This window comes from Bubalus bubalis, chromosome X (assembly GCF_019923935.1).
Source record: "Bubalus bubalis isolate 160015118507 breed Murrah chromosome X, NDDB_SH_1, whole genome shotgun sequence".
In the NCBI taxonomy this organism is placed as follows: domain Eukaryota; kingdom Metazoa; phylum Chordata; class Mammalia; order Artiodactyla; family Bovidae; genus Bubalus; species Bubalus bubalis.
In genome coordinates, this window is record NC_059181.1 from 120,796,077 (window position 1) to 120,820,693 (window position 24,617).

Here is a 24,617-nt window from a genome sequence, read left to right on the forward strand (position 1 = left end):
AATCCAAGAAGAAAATATAACAATTATAAATATATATGCACCCAACATACGAGCACCACAGTATGTAAGAAAAATGCTAACAAGTATGAAAGGGGAAATTAACAATAGCACAATAAGAGTGGGAGACTTTAATACCCCACTCACACCTATGGATAGATAATTGAACAGAAATTAACAAGGAAACACAAACTTTAAATGATACAATAGACCAGTTATGCCTAATTGATATCTATAGGACATTTCACCCCAAAACAATGAATTTCACCTTTTTCTCAAGTGCTCATGGAACCTTCTCCAGGATAGATCACATCCTGAGCCATAAATCTAGCCTTGGTAAATTCAAAAAAATTGAAATCATTCTAAGCATCATTTCTGACCACAATGCAGTAAGATTAGATCTCAATTACATAAAAAAATTATTAAAAATTCCAACACATAGAGGCTGAACAACTCGCTGCTGAATAACGAACAAATCACAGAAGAAATCAAAAAAAAAATCAAAATATGCATATAAATGAATGTAAATGAAACCACAACAGCCCAAAACCTATGGGACATTGTAAAAGCAGTGCTAAAGGGAAGGTTCATAGCAATACAGGCTTACCTTAAGAAATGAGAAAAAAGTAAATTAATAAACATAACTCTACACCTAAAGCAATTAGAAAAGGAAGAAATGAAGAACCCCAGGGTTAGTAGAAGGAAAGAAATCTTAAAAATTAGGGCAGAAATAAATGCAAAAGAAACAAAAGAGACCATAGAAGAAATAAACAAAGCCAAAAGCTGGTTCTTTGAGAAGATAAATAAAATTGACAAACCATTAGCCAGACTCATCAAGAAACAAAGGGAGAAGAATCAAATCAACAAAATTAGAAATGAAAATGGAAAGATCACAACAGACAACACAGAACTACAAAGGATTATAAGAGACTACTATCCCCAACTAAATGCCAATAAAATGGACAACCTGGAAGAAATGGACAAATTCTTAGAAAAGTACAACTTTCCAAAACTGAACCAGAAAGTAATAGAAAATCGTAACAAACCCATCACAAGCATGGAAATTGAAACTGGAATCAGAAATCTTCCAGCAAACAAAAGCCCAGGACCAGACAGCTTCACAGCTGAATTCTACCAAAAATTTAGAGAAGAGCTAACACCTATCCTACTCAAACTCTTCCAGAAAATTGCAGAGGAAGGTAAACTTCCAAACTCATTCTATGAGGCCACCATCACCCTAATACCAAAACCAGACAAAGATGACACAAAAAAAGAAAACTACAGGCCAATATCACTGATGAACATAGATGCAAAAATCCTTAACAAAATTCTAGCAAACAGAATCCAACAACACATTAAAAAGATCATACACCATGACCAAGTGGGCTTTATCCCAGGGATGCAAGGATTCTTCAATATCTGCAAATCAATCAACGTTATACACCACATTAACAAATTGAAAGATAAAAACCATATGATTATCTCAATAGACGCAGAGAAAGCCTTTGACAAAATTCAACATGCATTTATGATAAAAACCCTCCAGAAAGCAGGCACAGAAGGAACATATCTCAACATAATAAAACCTATATATGACAAACGCACAGCAAACATTATCCTCAATGGTGAAACATTGAAAGCATTTCCCTTAAAGTCAGGAACAACACACCATACACAAAAATAAACTCAAAATGGATTAAAGATCTAAACATAAGACCAGAAACTATAAAACTCCTAGAGGAAAACATAGGCAAAACACTCTCTGACATAAACCACAGCAGGACCCTCTGTGACCCACCTCCCAGAATATTGGAAATAAAAGCAAAAATAAACAAATGGAACCTAATTAAACTTAAAAGCTCTTGCACAACAAATAAAACTATAAACAAGGTGAAAAGACAACCTTCACAATGGGAGACAATAGTAGCAAACGAAGCAACTGAAAAAGAATTAATCTCAAAAATATACAAGCAGCTCCTGCAGCTCAATTCCAGAAAAATAAATGACCCCATTAAAAAATGGGCCAAAGAACTAAACAGACATGTCTCCAAAGAAGACATACAGATGGCTAACAAACACATGAAAAGATGCTCAACATCACTCATTATCAGAGAAATGCAAATCAAAACCACAATGAGGCACCATTTCACGCCAGTCAGAATGGCTGCTATCCAAAAGTCTACTAGCTGTAAATGCTGGAGAGGGTGTGGAGAAAAGGGAACCCTCTTACACTGTTGGTGGGAATGCGAACTAGTACAGCCACTATGGAGAACAGTGTGGAGATTCCTTAAAAAACTGGAAACAGACCTACCATATGACCAGCAATTGCACTGCTGGGCATACACACTGAGGAAACCAGAAGTGAAAGAGACACATGTACCCCAATGTTCATTGCAGCACTGTTTATAATAGCCAGGACATGGAAGCAACCTAGATGTCCATCAGCAGACGAATGGATAAGAAAGCTGTGGTACATATCCACAATGGAATATTACTCAGCCATTAAAAAGAATACATTTGAATCAGTTCTAATGAGGTGGATGAAACTGGAGCCTATTATACAGAGTGAAGTAAGCCAGAAAGAAAAACACCAATACATTATACTAACACACATATATGGAACTTAGAAAGATGGTAATGATAACCCTGTATGCGAGACAGCAAAAGAGACACAGATGTATAGAACAGTCTTTTGGACTCTGTGGCAGAGGGCGAAGGTGGGATGATTTGGGAGAATGGCATTGAAACATATATACTATCATATATGAAACGAATCGCCAGTCCATTTTAATGCATGATACAGGATGCTTGGGGCTGGTGCACTGGGATGACCCAGAGGGATGGTATGGGAAGGGAGGTGGGAGGGGGGTTCAGGATGGGGAACATATGTACACCCGTGGTGGATTCATGTCAATGTATGGCAAAATCACTACAATATTTTAAAGTAATTAGCCTCCAATTAAAATAAATAAACTTATTTTTAAAAAGGAAAATAAATTTTTAAAAATAAAAAGCAGAGACATTACTTTGCCAACAAAGGTCTGTCTAGTCAATGCTATGGTTTTTCCAGTGGTCATGTATGGATGTGAGAGTTGGACTATAAGAAAGCTGAGTGCCAAAGAATTGATGCTTTTGAACTGTGGTATTGGAGAAGAGTCATGAGAGTCCCTTGGACTGCAAGGAGATCCAACCAGTCCAACCCAAAGGAAATCAGTCCTTAATATTCATTGGAAGGACTGATGCTGAAGCTGAAACTCCAATACTTTGGCCGCCTGATGTGAAGAACTGACTCATTAGAAAAGACCCTGATGCTGTGAAAGACTGAAGGAGGGAGGAGAAGGGGACGACAGAGGATGAGATGGTTGGGTGGCATCACTGATTCAGTGGACATGAGTTTGAGTAAACTCTGGGAGTTGTTGATGGACAGGGAGGCCTGGCATGCTACAGTCCATGGGGTTGCAAAGAGTCAAACACGACTGAGCGACTGAACTGAACAGAACATTACTATCAAGTCAAAGGATTAGTGCGATTTTATGATTTTTATTAACAAATGCTATATTTCCTTCCAGAAAGATTTACTTACTTATAGTCTTGTTAAATATATATGATAATAATTGCTGCTGCTGCTAAGTCACTTCAGTCGTGTCCGACTCTGTGCGACCCCATAGACGACAGCCCACCAGGCGCCTACTCACCTCTTATTGGCGGGCGTCTGCGACGGAGCACCAGCGCGGGCGTCTGCGATGGCGCACCAGCGCGGGCGTGGGCGGGCGTCTGCCACGGAGCACCAGCGCGGGCGTGGGCGGGCGTCTGCGACGGAGCACCAGCGCGGGCGTCTGCGACGGCGCACCAGCGCGGGCGTGGGCGGGCGTCTGCGACGGCGCACGAGCGCGGGCGTCTGCGACGGCGCACGAGCGCGGGCGTCTGCGACGGCGCACGAGCGCGGGCGTCTGCGACGGCGCACGAGCGCGGGCGTCTGCGACGGCGCACGAGCGCGGGCGTCTGCGACGGCGCACGAGCGCGGGCGTCTGCGACGGCGCACGAGCGCGGGCGTCTGCGACGGCGCACGAGCGCGGGCGTCTGCGACGGCGCACGAGCGCGGGCGTCTGCGACGGCGCACGAGCGCGGGCGAGAGGAACTACCCCTAGTCTGAGGTCAGGGGCAGAAGCCAGGAGGACCCCCTGCCCTAGGGGCAGTGGCCAAGAGGAGCTACCCCACATCTGAGGTCGCGGGGGAGGCCGAGAGGAGCTACCCCGTGTCCGAGCTCAGGGACGGCGGACGAGAGGAGCTACCCTGCGTCTGAGGCCAGGGGCGGCGGCTGGGAGGAGCTACCCCAGGTCCAAGAAGCGGTGGCTGCACAGACAGGCACAGGAGGGCCGAGAGGAGCTACTCTACATTCAAGGTCAGGAGGGGTGGCGGTGAGGCGATACCCCTCGTCCAAGGTAAGGAGCAGTGGCTGTGCTTTGCTGGAGCAGCCATGAAGAGATACCCCATGTCCAAGGTAAGAGAAACCCAAGTAAGACGGTAGGTGTTACAAGAGGGCATCGGAGGGCAGACACACTGAAACCATCCTCACAGAAAACTAGACAATCTAATCACACTAGGTCCACAGCCTTGTCTAACTCAATGAAACTAAGCCATGCCCTGTGGGGCCACCCAAGACGGGTGGGTCATGGTGGAGAGGTCTGACAGAATGTGGTCCACTGGAGAAGGGAATGCCAAACCACTTCAGTATTCTTACCTTGAGAACCCCATGAACAGTATGAAAAGATAAAAGGATAGGATACTGAAAGAGGAACTCCCCAGGTCAGTAGTTGCCCAATATGCTACCGGAGATCAGTGGAGAAATAACTCCAGAAAGAATGAAGGGATGGCACCAAAGCAAAAACAATACCCAGCTGTGGATGTGACTGGTGATAGAAGCAAGGTCCGATGCTGTAAAGAGCAATATTGAATAGGAGCCTGAAATGTTAGGTCCATGAATCCAGGCAAATTGGAAATGGTCAAACAGGAGATGGCAAGAGTGAACATCGACATTCTAGGAATCAGCGAACTAAAATGGACTGGAATGGGTGAATTTAACTCAGATGACCATTGTATCTACTACTGCGGGCAGGAATCCTTTAGAAGAAATGGAGTAGCCATCATGGTCAACAAGAGAGTCTGAAATGTAGTACTTGGATGCAATCTCAAAAATGACAGAATGATCTCTGTTCATTTCCAAGGCAAACCATTCAATATCACAGTAATCCAAGTCTATGCCCCAACCAGTAACACTGAAGAAACTGAAGTTTAATGGTTATATGAAGACCTACAAGACCTTTTAGAACTAACATCCAAAAAGATGTCCTTTTCATTATAGGGGACTGGAATGCAAAAGTAGGAAGTCAAGAAACACCTGGAGTAACAGACAAATTTGGCCTTGGGATACGGAATGAAGCAGGGCAAAGGCTAATAGAATTTTGCCAACAGAACGCACTGGTCATAGCAAACACCCTCTTCCAACAACACAAGAGAAGACTCTACACATGGACATCACCAGATGGTCAACACTGAAATCAGATTGATTATATTCTTTGCAGCCAAAGATGGAAAAGCTCTATACAGTCAGCAAAAACAAGACCCGGAGCGGACTGTGGCTCAGATCATGAACTCCTTATTGCCAAATTCAGACTTAAATTGAAGAAAGTAGGGAAAACCACTAGACCATTCAGGTATGACCTAAATCAAATCCCTTATGATTATACAATGGAAGTGAGAAATAGATTTAAGGGACTAGATCTGATAGATAGAGTGCCTGATGAACTATGGATGGAGGTTAGTGACATTGTACAGGAGACAGGAATCATGACCATCCCCTTGGAAAAGAAATGCAAAAAAGCAAAATGGCTGTCTGGGGAGGCCTTACAAATAGCTGTGAAAAGAAGAGAAGCAAAAAGCAAAGGAGAAAAGGAAAAATATAAGCATCTGAATGCAGAGTTCCAAAGAATAGCAAGGAGAGATAAGAAAGCCTTCCTCAGCGATCAATGCAAAGAAATAGAGGAGAACAACAGAATGGGAAAGACTAGAGATCTCTTCAAGAAAAGTAGAGATACCAAGGGAACATTTCATGCAAAGATGGGCTCAATAAAGGACAGAAATGGTATGGACCTAACAGAAGCATTAAGAAGATATTAAGAAGAGGTGGCAAGAATACACAGAAGAACTGTACAAAAAAAGATCTTCATGACCAAGATATTAATGATGGTGTGATCACTCACTTAGAGCCAGACATCCTGGAATGTGAAGTCAAATGGGCCTTAGGAATCATCACTACAAACAAATTTAGTGGAGATGATGGAATTCCAGTTGAGCTATTTCAAATCCTGAAAGATGATGCTGTGAAAGTGCTACACTCAATATGCCAGCTAATTTGGAAAACTCAGCAGTGGCCACAGGACTGGAAAAGGTCAGTATTCATTCCAATCCCAAAGAAAGGCAATAACAAAGAATGCTCAAAACTACCACACAATTGCACTCATCTCACACGCTAGTAAAGTAATGCTCAAAATTCTCCAAGCCAGGCTTCAGCAATATGTGAACCGTGAACTTCCAGATGTTCAAGCTGGTTTTAGAAAAGGCAGAAGAACCAGAGATCAAATTGCCAACATCCGCTGGATCATCAAAAAAGCAAGAGAGTTCCAGAAAAACATCTATTTCTGCTTTATTGACTATGCCAAAGCCTTTGACTGTGTGGATCACAATAAACTGGAAAATTCTGAAAGAGACAGGCATACCAGACCACCTGACCTGCCTCTTGAGAAACCTGTATGCAGGTCAGGAAGCAACAGTTGGAATTAGACATGGAAAGACAGGCTGGTTCCAAATAGGAAAAGGAGTACGTCAAGGCTGTATATTGTCACCCTGCTTATTTAACTTATATGCAGAGTACATCATGAGAAGCGCTGGGTTGGAAGAAGCACAAGCTGGAATCAAGATTGCCGGGAGAAATCTCAATAACCTCAGATATGCAGATGACACTACCCTTATGGCAGAAAGTGAAGAGGAACTCAAAAGCCTCTTGATGAAAGTGAAAGAGGAGAGTGAAAAAGTTGGCTTAAAGCTCAACATTCAGAAAACTAAGATCATGGCGTCTGGTCCCAGCACTTCATGCAGCATTGGTAAAACTATATACTGGTTATGTTACCTTGATGTAGTTGGGGGTAAAAAAAGTAGTAACTCATTTTAAGTACCCTTTCGTTGATTATTTTAGGGCTGAACATTTTCACAGTTTTTGCTGCTATACTTATACTTTTTAATTGCCAGATTATATTATTTATCTGTTTCTCTATTTATCTGTTTTCCCTATTTTCTCTGTTTACTTTTTTCTTATTGATTTCTAAGTGATCTTTATAATCTGGGGGTTTATTTTTTATCATGTGTGTTGTAAATAATTCCTATTTTATCACTGAAACTTTAATTTTCTTTATGATAAATTTTCGGTTATTTTTATGATTTCAAATGCATCAATTTTCTTTTTTTTTTCTAAAATGAACCTTTTTAGTATTAAAGGGGAAAAAAAGATTATAAACACTTTTACATTGGTTGGCTCTGACATGAACTGGGAATATTTATATCCAGAGAGTAAAAAGAGCTGGTTAAGGACTGGGAAAGGGACAGGGGAGGACTTTCTATGGGTCTAATCAGCGCAAGCTTTATTGAACAGTTTAAGAATGGGCTGCTCAAGTGTCCTGCCCCAAACCTCATCAGGGAAGACAGTTGAAGAGGATGACCATACTGGAGAATTGTTAGAAGCTGTGGAAAGGGGATGGTAGAAGTTTGGAACCTAATTCAAATCCTTCAGCGACATCAACAATTGAATCTCATACATGTAGGATGTCAAAGGTTAATTGGCCTGATACAGGTTTCTCTAACCTACTTATCTTTCTGTGCAGCACTTTGAGGCAAACTGTCTAGCCAAATAATTGCCATGGAGTTAGCTTTCTTCTTGTGATGCAGGATGCCAAATGGGTCCCTCAGACTACTCATTACCTAGACTGACCCTAGAAAGGATCATTACTGTCATTAGGGTAAATGGCTTTATCAGTGAAGCCTAATTACTACTCAGCACCATAATGATTTTGCATGTCATTACATATATGACCAATTAATTCTGATGTAAGTTCCATTGATTCCCAACATATGGTGCCCCTGTGCTCAGTCTGCAATTTGTTCTTCATGTAATAGGGATTTGGACCAACTCCACCTACCGCATACTCCACCTACCCTATTTTTGATGAACCCTGAGGAACTACAAGGCCCAAGCTCATTATGTGTACTTACAAATCTCCTCCATAGTTTCAGTCTCTACCCATTAGTAACCCACATGGGTCTGGATTTAATTTCAAATCAGTGTTTGGTGTAGTGCATATAACATATTAAAAAATTAATATAAATGTGTCAAGCAAATGAGTGAGGGGAAAGATTAACAATACCCAGGCCAGACTGTAATGATACTTTCAAATGGAAAGTACAATAATAATAAGCACTCAAGACATTTACTTATTGCATATAAAATGAGAGTGAAAACTCCTGGTATAATTCCTAGACTGTATATCCCTTAATAGGTGTGCAACAAAGTTTTGTTAAACTTGAGTCTGAATAACTTAGATCCTAAGGGAATAGAAGCAGAGGAGCCATCTTCCGCTTCTGTAAATATATCTTCTACCCTTTTGCTATTCAAAGTGTGATCTGGGGACCAGGAACATGGGCATTATTTGGGAGTTTGTTTAGTATGCTGAATATTAGCAGCTATACTAAATCAGAATCTGTATTTTCACAGGTGATTCATACACACCAAAAGTTTGAGAAGCATTGGTCTACACTTGATCACATGCTCTGTCACTTCTGTCATGTCTGACTTTGTGTGATCCTATAGACCATAGCCCGCCAGGTTCGTCTATCCATGGGATTCTAAAGGTGAGAATACTGGAATGGGTTGCCATTTCCTCCTCCAGGTGATCTTCCCAACCCAGGAATTGAACTCGAGTCTCTTATGTCTCCTGCCTTTGCAGGCAGGTACTTCACCACTAGCACCACCTGGGAAGCCCTAGACTTGATTGTGCTTAGTCATCTCAGTTGTGTCTGACTCTTTACAACCCCGTAGACTGCAGCCCTCCAGGCTCCTCTGTCCATGGAGATTGTCCAGGCAAGAATACTGGGGTGAGTCACCATTCCCTTCTCCAGGGGATCTTCCCAACCCAGGGAATGAACTTAGGTCTCCTGCATTGCAGGCGGATTCTTCACTGTCTGAGCCACCAAGGAAGCCCAGACTTGATTAAGGGTAATTAAAAGAAGAGGCTTTTCTGGTGGCTCAGCTGGTAAAGAATCCGCCTGCAATGTGGGCAACCTGGGTTCAATTCAGGTCTTAAATTAAAAGAAAACATAAATTAAGAATCGCTACTTTATTCCTGCATAGGAAATGTCTACATAGGTATCTGACTCGTACACATAACATCTAGTATTTTTTTTAACTTTTTATTTTATATTGGAGTATAGCTGATTAACAATGTTGTGATAATTTCAGGTGTACAGCAAAGTGATTCAGTTATACATATACATGTATGTATTCACTTTCAAATTCTTTTTCTATTTAGGTCGTTACATAATATTGAACAGAGTTCCCTGTGTTATACAATAGGTCCTTGTTAATGACCTCTGTACCTAAGAGAGAATGGTCTACTGTGAGTACTAGAACCCTTTCAATGAGTTGCTTCTCATTGACTTAGAATTTTTTACCTAAAATGGTTTGGCATCAATGCAAACTTGGAAATTGTCCTGGCTACTCTTATTTCCAAATTAATATTTTTAATAAGAAATACTAGTGCCAGAGTTTACCCTTAAAGAGACTCTGCTGTCTGTTAGCTCATTCATGCATTCAAAAATATCTAGTAAAGATTTACTAGCTAGATATACGGAGAAGGCAATGGCACCCCACTCCAGTACTCTTGCCTGGAAAATCCCATGGACGGAGGATCCTGGTAGGATGCGGTCCATGGGGTCGCTAAGAGTCGGACATGACTGAGCGACTTCACTTTCACTTTTCACTTTCATGCACTGGAGAAAGAAATGGCAACCCACTCCAGTGTTCTTGCCTGGAGAATCCTAGGGACAGGGGAGCCTGGTGGGCTGCCGTCTATGGGGTCACACAGAGTCAGACACGACTGAAGTGACTTAGCATAACAAAGGGATACCACTATTGCAACCAGTGCTATTGAAGGTGAAAGGAGTTTTAGTTTAATGATATATGTAAATATATATATATATGGTAAATAGTTTAACATAGTCTACATATAAGATTTAAGAACCAGAATTTCTTTGGGAAAAATGTTAGAGGATAAGGATTCAACTGCATTTGTCAAATCATGGTTAAACTGAAACCATGAGATAGCTAGAGATACAAGAGATCAGCAAAAATATCAAGTGCATTGTATAAGAATGAGTGAGCTGTCAATGTTTTCAATGAACAGCACTGTATTTTTCATTTTTATTTGTAAATCATGTGATACACATCCTTTATATCAGCCAAATTTAAATAAACTATGTATGCTGTGCTTAATCGCTCAATCTCACCAACCCAGGTATCGAACCCAGGTCTCCCACATTGCAGGAGGATTCTTTACCAGTTGAGCCACCAAGGAAGCCCAGAAATACTGGAGTGGGTAGCCTATCCCTTCTCCAGGGGATCTTCCCAATCCAGGAATCAAACCGGGGTCTCCTGCATTGTAGGCAGATTCTTTACCAGCTGAGCTATCAGGGAAGCCCAAACTATGTATACATGTATACTCTTTTTTTTTTTTTTTTTTTCCTGGAGAGCTAGTTGTTAAAACTTTACTAAGCTAACACTGGTCAGCTGACTAAATTCAGGCCATCTTTTTTTTTAATTAATTTATTTTTTTTATTATTTTTTTTTACTTTACAATAATGATACAGGCCATCTTTTAAACTGAGTCAAAGAATTCTTTCAAACTAAATTTAGTCAGAGATTGAGTCTGGTTTTGCCACAGGCTTAGTCATTGAGATTGAGTCTGACAATCACTGCTGTGATCCTCAAGGTAAAACAACCAGAGTGAGCAATGCTTTCCAGATCGAATCGATTGGCAAGTTCAGACCAGTGGCTTTTTGGTAGCTTAGAAAAATTTGTGATTTTAGAATTCTAAAATTGTGCTCTAAGCATCCACTATGTATTTTTGTTTTATCATTTCCTTTCCTGCCTGCTTATTTGTGATATTCTAGGAGTCTATAAAGCCTTCTTGCTGATCTCCAAAAAAAATGTTTTTCATTTCTTTAAAAATAAAATTGTGATTGCTCAAAAGTGATAGTGATTAGGCAGTTTCTGTTTTATAGGCGGAGAGATTGAGCTACAAATGACAATTGAATTGAAGACAATATTCATGTGATTCTGTATCTGGGTAAATAGCTATGTACAGAACTTTGTGTGTGCTGGTATTTTAAGAAGTCTGTAGGTTTAAGAGATGTTTCTACCTACAGGGAGGCTGTATACACACCCACCCCCAAGGGACTGCCATAGTCATTCAAAATAGCATAAGCTATACTTCTAGTGAAATGGTTCTTATTAGGGGTTAAAAAAAACTGAGAATTTCATGAAAATCTGGTTTCCTTACTGTTTCCCAGTAGGAAATAAAGGTTACCTTTTGCAAAAAGAAGGGGAAAAATAGATGACTCACTCTCTACTTTCTTAAGAAATTCTGAATATCTTTTGTGTGTGGTCAGTACATTTAAATAAAGCTTACATTTAAAGAAAATTTAGGCTCTGAAAAATTAAGTGCAAGTTTACCAAAGCTTTAATCTACATGTAATTTGACTACATACTCTGTGTGTGGGGGCAGGGGGAGATTGGCAGTCTGGAGGTATTTGCATGTTTTAGAGCTTTTCAAATCTGTACTTTTCTTGCGCTATGCTCTCTACCATGAATGTGTTTCATTCATTCATTCAACGAATATACATTCAGTGGCTCCAATGTGTCTGTATTATGCTAGGATATAGCACTGGTTCTCTTGGACAGAATAATTAAAGACATTTAGAAAAACTCTAGAGGAAATAAACAAGTAATTGAGGGAGGCTAACTTGAGAAAGAATGGGTAGGGAAGGTGCCTATAAGAAGGTGCCATTTCAACTGAGACTTCAAGAATGAGAATGAGGATATTCTAGGCAAAGAAAATGGCAGATAACAAAACTCTTGAGCTGCAAAAAGGTATCAGGGAACACAAATGAAGTTTATGGAGATAGCTAGAGTATAGGCAGCTGGTATAGAGAGTATTGAGAGATGAGATCAATGAGGTTAAGGTTAAGGGCAGACCAAATAAAGCTTTGTAAGCATATATGATGGAAAGCCACTTAAGGGTTTGAAAAAGAAGGATGGCACATTTTGATTTTCATTTTAAAGACATCACTCTAACTGCTGGGTAGTGTGTGATGGTCTGGAGTAAGAAGATCAGTTAGTAGCCTGTGGCAACAATACAGGCTAATGATATAGAGTAATTCTGGCCTCATGAGCTGAGAAATATTCCTGTCTTTATTTTCAGAAGGAATTTGCACAATTCATATTATTTCTTCCTTAAATATTTGATGTAATTTATCCAAGAAACAAAGTGGGGTATAGTTTCTTTATTGAAAGGTACTAAATTAGAAATCCAATTCCTTTCATGTATATAGTAATATTCAGATTTTCTCTTTCTTCTTGGGTCAGATTTGGTAATTTGTATCTTTTAGGGAGTTTGTTCATTACATCTAAGTTGAAATTACTGGTATATATTTGTTCCAATATACTTTTATTTTCTTTTTAATATTGGTAAGATCTCGAGTGAGTCTGTGCATTTATTTCTGATATTGGGAATTTGTGATCTTTCTCCTCTTCGATATCAGTGTGACTAGATGTTTATCACTTTTATTAATCTTTTCAAAGAAATTTGGTTTCATTCCTATTCCCCATTATTTGTCTGATTTTCTACTTCATTTCTTTCTCCCTTGTTGTTACTGTTTTCTTCCTTCTACCTACTTTGGGCTTAATATGTTCTTCTTTTCTAGCTTCTTAAGATGGAAGCTTGGATTGTTTATTTTGAAGTTTTATTGTTTTCTAATGTATGCATTCAATGTTAGAAATTTCCTTCTAGGCACTGCTTTAGCTGCATCCCACAAATAGTATGTTCTCATTTTCATTCAGTTCAAATGTTTTCTGATTTCCCTTGTGATATCTTCTTTGACATATGGTTATTTAGAAGTGTGTTTTGCTTGTTTCCAAATACTTGAAGATTTTTCAAATAATTTTTATTGATTTTTAATATTTTTGTGAAAAGAAAACATATTCTGCACTGTTTCAATATTCTAGAAGTTATATAGACCAGTTTCCTGACCTAGAATATGACCTACTGAATGTGTAATGTGCCTTTGAAAGGAATGTATATGGTGCTACTAATAGTGTAGTGGTCTATAAATATCAGCAAGGTCAAGTTGTTTGATAGTATTCAGGTTTTTTATAACCTTACCAATTTCTTTCTACTTGTTTAAAACCGGCTATTGAGAGAGCAGGTCTTCTCTGGTGGCTCAGATGGTAAAGAATCGGCCTGCCATGCAGGAGACCCGGGTTTGATCCCTGGGTTGGAAAGATCCCCTGGAGAAGGAAATAGCAACTCACTCCAGTATTCTTGCCTGGAGAATTTCACAGACTGAGGACCTTGGTGAGCTACAGTTCATGGGGTCCCAAAGAGTTGGACATAACTGAGTGACTAACACACACATTGAGATCTCCCAACAAAGACTGTAGTCTCATTCAACTCTCATTTAAGTTCTGTGATGTTTCTTTTAATTAAAAGCATTAACTTTTATGATTGTTATGTCTTCCTGATAAATCTATTGTTTTATCATTACATATGACATTATATATTACCTCATTATCGCTGGTAACATTTCTAATTCTGAAGTTTACTTTGTCTGATATTAATATAGCTACTCAAACTTTCTTATGATTAGTGTTTGCATGGTATATCTCTTTCCATTCTTTTACTTTTAATCCGGGTGGGCATATTTAAGGTTTTCCTCATACAGAGAACACAATGGTTGAGTCTGCCTTTTTTATTGCTTGACAAGGTTTTCTTTTTAATTGGTGTATTCAGACTATTTACATTTGAGATAATTATCTGCATGGTTAGGTTTAAATTTACCATATCAATATTTGTATCTATTTATCCTATCTGTTCATTTCCCCCCTTTCCTCCTCTCTTTTTCTACTTTCTTTTGGATTGAAAGTTTTGCATTTGTTTTGCTTTTTTGCTTTGCTTTGTTTTAGAATAGGTTTTTTTCCTTCTTTGTCAGATTATTAGTTTTATTTTTGTTTCTCTTTTTAGTTCTAGATCTAGGGTTTGGAATATACATATTTAACTTTTCAGTTTACTTTCATGTATATTGTAAGAACCTTGCAACATCCCACCCCAAAAAACTTTACGCCATTGTTTTCATACATTTTACTTCATTACGTTATCCAACTCACACTGCATTGTTATCTTTAATTCTTTAAATATTCATTTACTTTTAAAAGATAATAACAAGGAGTTTTACAATTTCCAGCATTCTGTCCCTTTGTGTGCGTGCGTGCTAAGTCGCTTCAGTCGTGTCCAACTCTTAGCGACCCCATGGACTGTAGCCCACCAGGCTCTTCTGTCCATGGGATTCTCCAGGCAAGAATACTGGAGTGGGTTGTCACGCAGATCTGAGTTTCCACTGATGTTATTTTTCTTCAACCTGAAGAACATTTCATGGAGTACAAGTTTTTTGCTGCTGATTTTTTTCAGCTTGTGTTTGTAAAAACAGTGTAGATTAATTTTTTTTTCCAGCATTGTTTCTGATGGAGATTCAGTGTTTATTTTTATCTTCTTCCTGTATCTGTAATGTTTATTTTTTGACTGCTTTTTTTTTTTTTTGGCCATGCTGTGCAGCTTGCAGGATCTTAGCTCCCCTGCTAGGGATTAAACCCAGGTCCCCTGTAGTGGAAGCACAGAGTCCTAGTCACTGGGTTGCTAGAGAATGCCCTTGACTGCAAATATTTTCTTTTTATTGCTGGTTCAGCTATTTGGTTATGACGTGCCTTGATGTGGTTTAATTTTGTATGTTTTTTCTGCCTGTGCTAGGATGAACTACTCATATTTGTAGGTTCATACTCTTCATCAAATTTGGAAAATATTTGGCCATTATTTCTTAAAATAATTTTCTGTGCTTTTCCTCTTTCTGAAAAATGTGGTTATACATTTGCTTTATCTCTTAATATTATCCCATAGATCATTAACATTCTGCATTTTACAATCATTTTTTTCTGTGCTTTGGTTTATGTAATTTCTACAACAACATCTTCATGTTCAATGATATTTTCCTCTGAAGTGTTTAATATACTCTTATGGCTACCCACTCCAGTAGTCTTGCCTGGAGGATTCCATGGACAGAGGAGCCTGACAGGCTACAGAATCCATGGGGTTGCAAAAAGTCGGACATGACTGAAGTCACTTTCACTTTCACTTACAACTATCCAGTGAACATTTCATTATAGCTATTTTATTTTTTAGCTCTTGGAGTTCTGTTTAATTCATTTTTAGAGACCTGATCTCTTCTCATTATGTGTATGTTTTTCTTTGGATTATTTAACATACTTAAAATAGCTGTTTGAAAACATTTGTATGCTAGTTCTATTTATGTTATTTCTGAGTCTAATTTTTCTGGCTAACATTTCCCCTGATTCTTTGTAGGCCTATTAATTTTTGATTGGTTGAAGCATATTGTGAAAATTACCTACTGAATGTCTACATTTTATTGTCTTTGTTTAATGAAAAACTTGTTTTGGCAGGCATTTATTTTACTTGTGGATCAGCTTGATCATTTTAAGCGTTTTTTTGTTGTTGTTGTTGTTGTTTTAAACTTCATTAAGTGGGATCTAGAGTAGTTTTAAGTCTAGGGCTATTTTAGCTCTGTAACTATGGTGTGCTCCTAACCAATGGGAGGTCCAGAGATGAAGCTACTGAAGGGCCTGGTCGATGGCATGAGCAGTGGTTCCCCCTCCACCTTGGAGCTCTGAGGGGCCATCAGTTCGATCTGGGATAGTCAGAGAAGACCTTGCTGGGCAGGGGATATTTGATCTGTCCCAGGATAGGGGCTAGAATTCAAACAGGCTGAGAAGACAGTAGAACATTTCTCAGCAGGGAAGATTCCAGAAGCACAGCTGTAGAAATGGCAACACTCAAGGCAGGGCTGTTCTTGTGACACTGGTTCAGCTGGGCCAGGCTGCGTAAAGTGGAAATAAAGCAAAAACGCAGCAACGAGGGCCAATTCTGCCACTCCTCAGTGGTGAAAAATGGGCCACACCTAGTTTGGAGAAGTTTCATGCTACTTCAAGATCTGCCTGGATCTGCATGGCAGCTTCACAAGGCTTTACTGGGTAAATCTGAGCAATGCAGAGCCACCCAGCCTGTTATCTGAACTGGAGTCACATTCAAGGGCTAATGGGAAACACATAATGTACCATTTCTGGTCCAGCTTTTTGTAAAGCAATAAATTGCTTTGAAAATACAGTACTTATGCAAATGTGGTATTACTATCAGTTACCACATTTGCATAGCCATCTGCTACATTTTTAGAGCTAAGCTCAGAAATCTTTCCACTCCAAGACTCTAGATAAGGCTTTGTGATACCTATTGGATTATATATCAAAAAGCTCTGAGGATGGCTAGAAATCCATCCTATGACCATTGAAACAAAAACCATCTGGCCATAATGATTATTAATAGATTTTCAATTAATTAATGTAGTCTTCAGCTTAGATTTTGCATATCAATTCTACCCACCCACGTGGTGAATATGCACTGTCATGACCAGGGAATTTCCTCTGGCTCTTACCATGCGCTCAGAGCCGAGCTTGGTGGAACAGAGTTTCACTCACTCACTCACTCGTTCGTTCATTCAACCAACCAACCACAGATATTTACTACTTGTTTTGTGCCAGAACCAGCTCTAAGAGCTGGAAATACAGATTTGAACATGATACAAAAAAAAAAAAAAAATCCGTGTCTTCATACATCTTACATTCTAGTGGAGAAAGTAGAAACCAATTGATCTGAGATATTAATATAAAGTCAGGTAGTGATAGTGTATGAAAAAAAAAATAAAGCAGGACAGAGGGACAGTGAGTGACTGGAGTGGTACTGCAGATAGACTCAGCATGGAAGCCCTTTCTGATGAAATGACATTTAAGCAGAGATCTAAAGAGACTGAGGGAGTGAGCCATGTGTGTGTCTGGGAGAGAGTACTCCAGGCAGAGGTAGTGCAAAGTGAAAAGTATCTGAGGGAGAAGCTTGCTTGGCACATTCAAAAAAGAGTAAAGAGAACAGTGTGTCTAGAACATAGTGAGCAAGGAGGAAAACGGTGGGAGACCAAGTCAGAAAAGCAGGCATATGAACTAATCATATAAACTAGGGTAAGAAGTTGCCTTACTCTCAGTGCTAGAAGACACTAAAAGGTTTGAGTAATGGAAGAAAATGTTACATTGGAGGTTCTTGATTTCACTTTTGGAATAGGTTGTTTTTAAAAGTTCCTCAGATGATTCTAATGTGCATTATCCCTGCTGCTGCTGCTGCTGAGTTGTGTCAGTCGTGTCCAACTCTGTGCGACCCCATAGATGGCAGCCCAACAGGCTCCTCTGTCCCTGGGATTCTCCAGGCAAGAGTATTGGAGTGGGTTGCCATTGCCTTCTCCGACATTATCCCTACTTAGCAGGATTACTAGGCCTGCATTTCTGAGAACAGATTTTGGGCAGAGGAAGCAAGGGTGGAAGCAGGAACACTAGTCTGGAAGCCGTGGTAACAATCTGGGCCAAGTTGAAGCTGCCTTGGATTAGAGTGCTCTGAGAACAACAGGAGCCAATAAGTTGGCTTTGAGCATCCCTGTCAGCGTCTTGGCTGCAGCTGCAAGATGGGGCAGTAGCTTGTGTTTTGTCACCTCAGCCTTTCTTCCTTTATTGTAGCTGGACCAGAGAATTATGGCAGAGAACTATGCCTAACAGATAAGGGGGACTTAGGAAGTCTTGGGTAAACATTTCAGGGATCTCATCATAAAGTCCTTCTCGAATGCAACAACAAAAATCTAGCAACTGAGCTGCTTTTTTCCTGTGGCTTTGCCCCTCACCACCCCCCCCCACCTCCCCAACCAAGATTAAAACCTTATGATTGAACACTGGTCTGCCTGATATCTGGTTACCCAGTCTCTCCAGGTAAGAGTAAATATCCTTTCTCCCCTACCTTACTTTTAAAGTCTAAGTGTATACTTTTAATAATGAGCACTATTTATTGAGCACTCACTCTGGGCTAGGCACTGCTCTAAGCAACTTAAACCAACAAATTCAGTCCTCACCATAATCCTAGACGGTGACTGCTGTAATTACACCTGTTCAATGTATGTGATGTAACCAAGAATCAGAGTTAAGGATCTTGCCCAAAGTCACACTCTTAAGTCCCAAGGCCAGGATTTAAGCTAGGTCTGTATGACTCCAAAGACTGTGTGCTTTTACTCACTTAGCTACCCTTTTTCTAGAAGCCAGCTTCAGACAAGATCTGGACCCTGCTGACAAACACCTCCATCTTCCTGCCTCCCTGGATCTCTGCCTCCTCCTGCTCTTCCACATGGGTGTTCTTCCTCTGCTTCCACCGCCCTGAACTCCAAGCATGTTTGATGTGCTCAGGTGGCTCTGTTTCAGCTTCAAAGAAGTAGCTGTCTCAGGTTTCCGGGTCCCTGGCCTCAGAGCGGGGGTGAGTGTGACTACGTCTCCAGGAAGCTTGCCTTCTTCCAGAACACGCAAGTTTGAGTGTGTAGCAGCTGGACATCCTCATTTCTTAGGGCGCCCTCTCCTCCTGCCCTCTGGGAGTGTCATTTACTCTTACTTCTGCAGAGCCAGCAGCCCCATTTGGAAGGGATAGCACCTCTTTCTCTTACTAGGGCTCTCGTTTGCACCCTGGAGAACGTGAACTTCTAAAGCCCTTGGTGAATGCAAAAGTCCATTAGCACTGGCAATCTTTCAGCATCTCTGACAAATGGAAGCAACTTTATATAAAAACAGATACATGTTCTTGCATAGACCTGTGAAAATACATTTTTACATATTACCAATGTGTTACACGTTGGCTGATCTATCTGCAACCGATAACATGTATTTGAAGAGGGAGCATCCCTGGAGTCCCCCAGGTGCTCAGGTGTGAACAGTGGTCTTGGGCGGCTCCGGACTGGCTGAATGTTTGAGTGTAGAGAACCCTGGAGTATGCAGGCTGAGCACCACCAAATGAGTTATTAAAAATCACCCTAGAGACACACTTTAAATGGTTAACAAAAGTATGAGCAAGGAAATGTGTTTGGAATATAAACTATTAAGAAAAGTGGGAGAGGACCTAATTTGTATCTGATATGCAGCATTAAAAACGCAATCTATAAATGAATTTTGTAAAGCCAAAGTTTATTGCAACTGACTATAAATATATAAAGAAGTAATTCATCTTCTAGTAAAAAAGGAAAAAAAGAGTGCTCAGGTGTAGGGGTCATTGTGAAGCTTGCTCAAAAAGCTGCTTTTTACATTTTGTAAAGAAATAACGGCCAGTTTATTTTCTAATACTTTCTACATTTTCAACCGAAAATACATCTATGTGTCATGGACCTGATAAAAACCTCTTGTGTCAAGTGGAGTCTATCACTGCTAAGGGTATGAAAGTGACACTGAAGGAGCCAAGTCTGGCCTTCACCGTGTGTGTGTGTTAAGTCACCCTGTCATGTCTGATTCTTTGTGACCCCATGGACAGTAGCCCACAAGGCTCCTCTGTCCATGGGATTATCCAGACAAGAATACTGGAGTGGGTTGCCATTTCCTTCTCCAGGGGATCTTCCCAACCCAGGGATCGAGCCCAGGTCTACCGCACTGCAGGCAAACTCTTCACCATCTGAGCTACCAGGGAAGCCCTGGCCTTCACTGGCTCCGACTAAAGGAAGCGGGACGTAGGGGCGTGGCTTCAAGGCACAGAGCCTCTGATGTTCCCTCCTGTGGTCAAGGGAACTAAATATATTGGGTAACAGGTTTTCCCTCTCATATTCTCCCCTGAAAACAATCTCCAAGTCAGCACTTGGCAAACCTAAACCTGTAGCTACGTCACATGTCATCATTTTGTCTCTGACTGTTTTCTCTCTTTCTCTTATCTCAAGACTCTTTTTCATCATATCCACAGACACTAGGGATCCTGATCGATCATTTCCCCTGCTTTCCTCCATGCCCCTTCTTCCACACCCAAACCTGCAGTTGCTGTGGCCTTGCAAATACAAATCCCCTTCAGAACTGACCTGAAATAAAGCAGAAAATAGCTAGCTTCCAACTAAATTAACATTTCTAGGAGCCAGAGAAGGAAGACAGTGCATCACTGGCTACTCTGGGAGGTGGATTAGCATGGTATTTTAATAGGTTTGAGAATCACGCAGACTGGGGTTCTTGTAGGAACTGTACTTAAAATAGCCAGTGTACTCTGTACAATTATCATAGGGATGAAGTTCGATGGTGCATATGAAGTGTTCAGTACAGTCCCTAGAATCAGTGATGATCGTGATTATGATTCTGAAACAGGCGAACAAGGGCAGTCCCAGGAAGACTTTGCAGCACTGAGCACCTACTGTATGATACACAATTCACACCCTGTTGTCAAGTTCCTCACAGACTACCAGGGAGCAGTCACAGACCTGAGCCTTAAAGGATGGATAGTTATCTCATATACTCTGTGGAAGATCAAGGAATGGACCTCATGATTAAAGAGTGCATAGGATGATTCTAGACTACATCATTTATCATGGTCATAGGCCCCCCAGAGTGTCTGGCACATAACCATTGTACAATCAGCATTTGTGGAATGAGGGAAGCCAAGTGGTGGGGCTGCATGAGTGGAGGGAAGGGAATCACAGGGTGTTAATGGTTACTTTGGGTTAATCAGTAGAGTGATGAGAGGGAAGTATTTCCTCCCCATCTAACCTTGCATCCTCGTGCACACAGCTTCCTCTCCTCTGTCCAGGCATTTGCGCCCTCTGGCCTTCCCCATCCAGGGTGCTTCCAAGATATATCCACCTCTCAAGTGGCTCTGTTCACTTTGATGCTCTTCAGGACTCTGCTTTTTAGAAATATAGTAGTATAAATAATAGTCATCAATGGCTTAACTAACACCTTTGTTTCTCAAAGGTCCTGGGCTCCTCCCTGGCAATATTTTGGGAGGCTCTATCATACGTTCTGAGGTCAAGGCTGTGTCCATATGCTTAAGCATTTCCTGTTCAAGAACAATGTCATGGAACTCAAATAACCAGGTCTCTTTTCTCTACTAAATGCCAAATCATGACATTTGTCTGCATTGTTGGTTGCCTCTCTTGTTAGCAGTGCAGGCCTTTGAAATCAGCCTAGAGGGATCATCTAGCACTCAACATGTTCATTTCACAAAGAAACTGAGACTCAAGGAGGAAAAATCTATCTGCCCAAAGTCATATATCAAGTTATTGCAGGACAGGAGTTAGTATCCACATATTTCCCTGTCCTTTTTTATTTTATTTTTTTGTGGGTCTTAGATCATGTAATTGGAGCTACTAATGTTTGTTTCATTCTTCTCGTTAATTTCATAACTCTTCTTGTGACCCAATTCTCATCTCCACGGTGGGACCCTAACCAGGGAATTTCATCCATACTAAAAATGTTACTGATGCTACCTGACACTTAGCTCTCCTGTCTGAGAGTCTTCACAGCCCCCAAAGCTTGGCTACAGGGGATGTGGATAATTATTTAAGATCCCCTACTTGCCAAGAGAGTCCTAGAACATGCTTCTCTAGAGACACTGAGTTACAGTTATCACATTCCACATAACTGGGCTCAAATTTTAACTGTGAAAGTTAATCTCGAAATGGCCCGAGGCAAGTTAATTAACTTTTCCATGCCTCAGTTTCCTTATCTTTAAAATGGGGATGATGAAAATTTATTCACAGAATTGTCTTCAGAATTAAGTATAATAGTGCATGTAAAGAGCTTAAAAGATGGAGAGAAAGCCTCATTTGTACCTGACAGAGATCATCTAGATGATGAGATTTGGATCTTTTAGCTGATGAGCTTTAAATGAGATTTTGGATTTTGAGTTCATGCTATAATGGGATAAGACTCCTGGGAACATTGTGAATTTATTTTGTACTTAGAAAGGACGTGAGTCATTGGAGGCCAGAGGGCAGACTCTGGTAGACAAAATTCTAAAAATCGTCCTCAGTGTTCCTGTCTCCTGGTGTATAATCCTTTCCCTTACATGTGAGCAGAAACCATGAATATGTTGGATGTCACATCTATGTCAGATTATGTTGTATGGTGAAGATGAAGGGACTTCACAGATGTAATAAAATCCCTAGTTAGTTTGACTGTGACTTAATCAAAAGAAAGATTATTTTAGGTAGGTCTGAGATACTCAAGTGAGCCTTTTATAGGAGAGAATGGAGATCCATTATAGAAGTCTCTCTCCTGCTGACCTTGAGCAAGTTTCAAGGTAATGAATGCTTCCAACAACTTCATATTATGCTTGGAAGAGGACTCCAAGCCTCAGACAGGACCACAGCCCTGGTAACACCCTTACAGTAGTCTGTGAGACTTTGAACAAAGAGTCCAGTTAAGCCATCTCTATATTCAACTCACAGAACTGTGAGATAATAAAAGCATATTGATTTTAAACCACTGTGTCTGTGGTACTTTGTTATGTACAGAAGCTGTTCAGTAAATGGCACTTTCCTTCTACCACTTATTTGGATATCTGAGCACTTCACACGTATGAACTCTGGACTCCAGGTCATGGGTTCCTTCCTCTTGCCTCCTATGCTTCCCATCAGACCTCACCTCCCATGACTTTTGTTAAATGTCCCTGGTGTCCATATATCCAGCTTTGCCCTGTCTGAACTCTACCTGGAGGTCACAGCATTCCCCTAGAATCTCTGTCCCTGTGGCCACAATTACTCAAGGGGCTGGTGCAACTTATCCTCAAAATAATCTTCTCTACATTTGCTGATTCTTACTTTGGTGGAATGTGAAGTCAAGTGGGCCTTAGAAAGCATCACTATGAACAAAGCTAGGGGAGGTGATGGAATTCCAGTTGAGCTATTTCAAATCCTAAAAGAAGATGCTGTGAAAGTGTTACACTCAATATGCCAGCAAATTTGGAAAACTCAGCAGTGGCCACAGGACTGGAAAAGGTCAGTTTTCATTCCAATCCCTAAGAAAGGCAATGCCAAAGAATGCTCAAACTACCACACAATTGCACTCATCTCACATGCTAGCAGAGTAATGCTCAAAATTCTCAAAGCCAGGCTTCAACAATACGTGAATTGTGAACTTCCAGATGTTCAAGCTGGTTTTAGAAAAGGCAGAAGAACCAGAGATCAAATTGCCAACATCTGCTGGATCATCGAAAAAGCAAGAGAGTTCCAGAAAAACATCTATTTCTGCTTTATTGACTATGCCAAAGCCTTTGACTATGTGGATCACAATAAACTGTGGAAAATTCTGAAAGACATGGGAATACCAGACCACCTGATCTGCCTCTTGAGAAATCTGTATGCAGGTCAGGAAGCAACAGTTAGAACTGGACATGGAACAACAGACTGGTTCCAAATAGGAAAAGGAGTACGTCAAGGCTGTATATTGTCACCCTGCTTATTTAACTTATATGCAGAGTACATCATGAGAAACGCTGGACTGGATGAAGCACAAGCTGGAATCAAGATTGCTGGGAGAAATATCAATAACTTCAGATATGCAGATGACACCACCCTTATGGCAGAAAATGAAGAACTAAAGAACCTCTTGATGAAAATGAAAGAGGCGAGTGAAAAAGTTGGCTTAAAGCTCAACATTCAGAAAACAAAGATCATGATAAACTCAAAATGGATTAAAGATCTAAATGTAAGAGCAGAAACTATAAAACTCCTAGAGGAGAACATAGGCAAAACACTCTCTGATATAAATCACAGCAGGATCCTCTATGACCCACATCCCAGAATATTGGAAATAAAAGCAAAAATAAACAAATGGGACCTAATTAAAATTAAAAGCTTCTGTACAACAAAGGAAACTATAAGCAAGGTGAAAAAACAGCCTTCAGAATGGGAGAAAATAATAGCAAATGAAGCAACTGACAAAGAATTAATCTCAAAAATATACAAGCAACTCCTGCAGCTCAATTCCAGAAAAATAAACGACCCAATCAAAAAATGGGCCAAAAACTAAACAGACATTTCTCCAAAGGAGACATACAGATGGCTAACAAACACATGAAAAGATGCTCAACATCACTCATTATCAGAGAAATGCAAATCAAAACCACAATGAGGCACCATTTCACTCCAGTCAGAATGGCTGCGATCCAAAAGTCTACAAGCAATAAAAGCTGGAGAGGGTGCAGAGAAAAGGGAACCCTCTTACACTGTTGGTGGGAATGCAAACTAGTACAGCCACTATGGAGAACAGTGTGGCGATTCCTTAAAAAACTGGAAACAGA

The 24,617-nt window shown here is 40.4% G+C and overlaps 1 protein-coding gene across 1 annotated transcript in view; it reads right to left on the reverse strand.

Annotated features, from left to right (window-relative positions):
* LOC102394334 (putative MAGE domain-containing protein MAGEA13P) overlaps positions 1 to 3,810 on the reverse strand; it is a 192,009-nt gene extending 188,199 nt beyond the window's left edge. Inside the window, exon 1 of the mRNA XM_044937102.1 lies at positions 3,693 to 3,810. The gene's annotated coding sequence lies outside the window, so the exon portion shown is untranslated. The remainder of the gene's footprint in view (positions 1 to 3,692) is intronic.
* Between the last annotated feature and the right edge of the window lie 20,807 nt (positions 3,811 to 24,617).